Here is a 6218-nt window from a genome sequence, read left to right as displayed (position 1 = left end):
TGAAGAAGAAAGCAGTGTCGTGTTTCTTGCTAATTCTTATTTAGCGAATAAGCGAGGATTACAAATTCTGTTTATTTAAAAGATGTAATATAGCGTAGCGGTACACATGTATAAAGACGCAACTTTTTTGGAAGTACGCAAGTACGTATTTAATTTCTAAAAATGTATAAAACTCAACGTTACACTTAATTTAATGATATAATGTTAGACATTTGTAGTATACGTAATTATAATTTTGCATCTCGCAGTTGTAAGGCCAAGGTCTAAATAGATATAACTTTTAAGAGATTCTTTTAAAAACATATAGACATCTTGGTATCATAATATGCATCCACATTTTACATAAAGCATATCAGATATTAACTAGCTACCCACCTCAGTAAAATGTGACAGAAAGGAGTATGTGAAAGTCGTGCCAGCTAAACTAAACGAGAAGCACTCAAGCCAAGCAATATTCCCTGTTGCGATACCCACAAAAGGTCGCCTCAGGCAACACGCGAAAAACTTTTCTACCAACAAGTCGTGTTTATAAAGGTGTGAGGGTTGACTTTTTAGGTTATACCTAAGCGGCGTATGTTAGTCCGACAGGTAGTGTTCTAGTACTTGGCGCCTCATCTGTCAAGTTGAAGCTAAAATACGGATTCTTGAGAGGAGCTTTTTAGACAGGGTTTCACGTAACCGAAGCTGCATAGTTCAACCATTGCAACATTAATTAAAAAAAATATGTGTAAGACCACCTATTAACTCAACAACATTATATATGGCGCAAAACTTAGGACCTGACAAATATAAAGTGTCCCTCCGGAATATACTGTCATGGTATCATTTCTGCAGCTATCTGAAAATACATGCATTAGCAAGATAATACTGATATATATATATATATATATATATATATATATATATATATATATATATATATTAATTTATTTTTATTGCTGTATAGTATATATTTTTATTAGATACTACATAGTTACACGTATAAATGATGTATACTTTGGATTTAGTTTTTACATATCAAGTAATTTTATCTCCATCCATAAAATGCATGGCTTACATAAACGAAAGGCAGCAAACTAATATATATATATATATATATATATATATATATATATATATATATATATATATATATATATATATATATATATATATATATATATATTTATGTGTACATATACACATATATGTATGTATATATATATGTATAATATAACTACTTCATTTATTCACATAAATTTAATATACGAAAGTATAGATTTATGCGTAAACTTTAAGCATTTACTTCACAAGTGCTCAATACGTAGGTAGAGCTAGTTAGTAATTTATAAAATATATATGGCGATTAAGCTACACTAAATATTCTGCGTTTCATCCAACTATAGGATTTGTCAGGCTTATGCGCGAATTCTGTGGTTGCTTCTTGTTTTTATATATATTGAGTATTTCTAGTTGGCCAATCTGATTTCTAGTATCCACCGCGCCCCTTCCTATCAGCCAATGGGCATGCATTTTATCAAACAAAGGATATGTTTTAGACCTAGGTTAATGGTTTTAAGTAGCCGTTCTCCTTTTTTTAATTCAGTGTAGTTTAATCGCCATATATATTTTATAAATTACTATATATATATATATATATATATATATATAACGCATATTTCGGCGTATAAGACGATTCTTTAACTTAAATAATCATTTTTTTTAAACCAGTATTTTATAAGATTTCATAAGATACTGTTGTTGCAATCGCAAGGCTAGACTAAACAAAATTGTTCTTGATTTATCAATTTCTTATACAACCAGTATCTAATATAAACGATATATTAATCACTAGTATTTGATAAGATTTTCGTACATCGCCTTACTGAGGGCTGTATTTTTTTACATGGGGGTCACCACTTATCAAGGTCCGAAGGCCACTCTTATACGCCGAAATGTACGATATATTTTATTTATTTATTTGCGGACTTTTATAGTCATTGTTTAACAACGTTTCAGAAAACTACTCCTCTTGTCGTTGTCAGTTTTTTTTAAAAATCCAATGTGAATATATATATATATTTATATATATATATATATATAAATATATATATATATATATATATATATATAGGGTAGTGGATTACGTCTAAAAGATAAAATATCGTATGTATATACATGTATATATGACATAAGCAAAGAAAAGGTTTTTTCCACGTTGCTCCCTTTCTGTCGAAAATAATTATCAAAGAAAACAACTTAGACACCGGTTAAAAAAATCGTAATTTCACTTAATTTTATTTTTATTTTACTTATTTACTGTATTTTATCATTATCTATTTTTAGACTCCATTTTATCACCTCCTATTCTTATTTTTAGATACCATCTTTTAAGTTACTGCGCTATTTTATCCCAATTCAATTATTTCTAATTTAAAACAAAAAAAAAAAAAATTCTTTCGTAATCTCGTGTCATTTTATTTATTTAATCTATCACCGCTATATATCCAAACACAATTTTTAATCTCTACGATATTTTATCTTTTAGACGTAATCCACTACACTAGTTTACTCTAATTAGTTCTTCTCTCATAAAATGTATATACATGTATATATGACATCTAATTTACATAAGGAAAACACGCTGCTCTCCCCCATCATTATATATAGCCCCAATCCTCCGACTCTCTCGTCAATGACAATCCCTCTTGAAGAAACCCGCATAAATCGGGCGAAACGTTGAGTATCCAGGTCCTTCCACCTCCATTTTATTTCATATATATATATATATATGCATATATATATATATATATATATATATATATATATATATTTTGGATTTCTAAACAACCTGACAAAGGCAAGAGGAATATATATATATATATATATATATATATATATATATATATATATATATATATATATATATATATATATATATATATAAAAATATAATTATATATATATATATATATATATATTCCAGGTAGAAAAATATTCAAAAAGTAAGAATATTTTAATTACTACAAGGGTCTTGATAGTGTTCAATCAAAGAGAGCAAATTATATTTTTATTATAATCTATATAAATACAATCATATCATGCTACAATGTGCAGACTGTTTCACTCATGTTTGATTTTATTAGGCGAGACGAATTAAAATACAAAAATTAAAAAGTTTTCAGAACTTATAAAATTTAGAGGAGAGAAGAAATGACATGATTGGCATGAAACAACGCTTAATTTCTTATGGGTAAAATAAATACCAAAAATCCATTTTTCGTTAAAGAAAGTGAAAGGGGGATAAAATAGTTTTAGAGAAAAGTTAGAGAGTTGTAAGGAGGGAGGGGTTTATAAAGATATAGAGGGGGTATGAATACACTAACGAGAGGAAAATATGAATATAAATATAAACATATATATTTATATATATATATATATATATATATATATATATATATATATATATGTGACGTTAAATATAACGAGAAGAAAATATAAATATATATATAAATATTCAAGTTAAACTATAAAAAGAAAGTAAGGCTAAATCGAGTCACCCTATCTATCAATAAAACAGGATGTATTTTGGTTTATTTATTTATTACTCATTTATTTATTTTAATTATATCTTTTGTTTTGAAATCAACATTGGTTTTTCCCGTTATATTGGATTGGATATTTAATTATTTTATTTATATCTTAATAAGTTAGTATATTTAAGCTCATCAAACCAAACACACGCATTAGCCTGGATAATCCTAGAGTGGATAAAACGAGGAATATTCTGTGTAGCTTAATCGGCATATATATTTTATAAATTACTAACTGGCTCCACCTACGTATTGAACACTTTTGAAATAAATACTTAAATTTTACGCATAAATTTATACTTTCGTATATTAATTTATGTGAGTAAATGAAACAGTTATATATATATGTATATATATATATATACACTAATATATACACACTAAAACTGTATATACATTAAATCGTAAAACACATACACACACACGAATATATATATATATATAAATATATATATATCTATATATATATATGGCACAGACGAATACATATATACAGATATACGCATACATTTACAAATACACATACAAAATACATATATATATATAAAAATAAATATCCAATTAACATACACACATGCACACACCCACGCACACCCACTCATATATATATATATATATATATATATATATATATATATATATATATATATATATAGTGTACGGATTATCTATTTTCCTGGTGAAATTATTGATGTTTTTCCTTATATGAATAAAGTAAAATTAAGAGGTAATATTAAGATCACTATGATGTTCTTTATAATTCCTGTAATAAATGGACGTTCCCACCATGTTATTGAGTAGCTTATCACTGTTTTTACATCGTAGCATATATAGTTTATTTGAATGACAAAAATAACATGGGAAGCTAACTGAGGACCATGCTTTAGCTTTATGTCAGAATCTTTCCTTTTATGGTTAGTGTTAGATTTTACTAATAAGTTCATTATAGTATACTGAATGTTATGTATTGATTTTACTATTGGAATTTTCGCCACCACCAATAAAAAATATTCACCCATAAAACAAGTTAAGGTATAAGAAATTTTAAATAAAGTGCAGTACATAATTGCCAAGTTAAAAAAAAATCGCCTAGCATCTCACTACATATGATGGTTTAACATAGTAAACATTATCCCCCTTCCCCCACTACACGCACATAAAAAACCTACTGCTCACATTCACAAAGCATATAAACGAATTTTCCCCGAAATGTAAATGCATCCAAATATGTTATAAAAACCAATGTGATCTTGACACAATATTAATGCTTTTAGTCCGATATAAATGTTTCCCCTGAACTGGAATTCCACTGAAATTTGTAATCACATATATAACCAATGGTGTTTGCATAATATACAGACTATATATATATATATATATATATATATATATATATATATATATATATATATATATATATATATATGTATATGTATCTATATATATATATATGTATATGTATCTATATATATATATATGTATATGTATCTATATATATATATATATATTTCTACAGAAATATGTATATATATATTTATATATATGCATATTTCTGTAGAAATATATGTTTTATAATATATACCAATCCTTATTTTAGAAGCTCAAAATAATCACAGAGCAGTATAGAGAATAAACAACAAACACATATATTCCAAAAGTCATGGTTTTGGCAATCTCATAATTTATTCCTTTAATTTATTTGACTTATACAATTCTTGACAGTGTCCGTTCTATAGCGCAAAATCAATCACTTAATGGTTATATCAATCAGTGGGTCTGTTATGCCCTTCTCACCAGAAGAAATAACAACCATTATTCCATCAAAATAAAATGAAGTTTGATTTGACATGATTAAAACTCGAAAATAAAAAGTGCATTTATTAATTCTATATTTTCTATTCATACTCATGAAAATAAAACCAATAAATTTAAAGCTATTATACATGTGTGTATGTACGAAACTAAACTAAGTGTAAAAAAACGATTGATCATTACGATTTTTATAATTATTCAATTAATTTGAATTGAAAACCATACATAATTCAATTTTGTTGACTATTATAATCAAGCTTAGTATTATTACAATTATACTTTTTAGAATCATAGAAATAAAAACATATACTTACGCTAAGTTTAGTTTTTTTAAAATATCTGAAAATTTCATTTTATCGTAATTGTAAATAATTAAATTTATTTGAATTAAAGTGAGGCAGAGTTACTTCCCTTGGAACAAATTTAACGAGATATAAACTTTTCTTATATTAATTTTTATTTTTTACATTTCCTAACCCATAATCACACATATTCAACTAATAATTGATTTTAATATACTTTTAATGCCTTTCAATTTATATTATTAAAAAAATAATCGGTTTATATTATGAATTAATTCACTACTGTGCCCAATATAAAAGGTTAGTATTACAAATTATTTCAATCTATAGTCACAAGGTATTAAGTTATATTCATTTCTGCTAATGCTGACTTGTAAATTAATTGGTTACTTACGTTAACTTTAATTTATATTTTTTTATTTATATATATTTATATTATTTATAATCAATATCACCCCCATCATTATTATTTTTATTGAAAAAATACTTTTTTTATTTTTACATTTCACAAACTTTATCAGTTCAACATACG

Source organism: Euprymna scolopes, chromosome 8, assembly GCF_053919585.1.
Source record: "Euprymna scolopes isolate OS-2025 chromosome 8, ASM5391958v1, whole genome shotgun sequence".
In the NCBI taxonomy this organism is placed as follows: Eukaryota; Metazoa; Mollusca; class Cephalopoda; order Sepiida; family Sepiolidae; genus Euprymna; species Euprymna scolopes.
Note: the sequence above shows the minus strand (reverse complement) of the source record.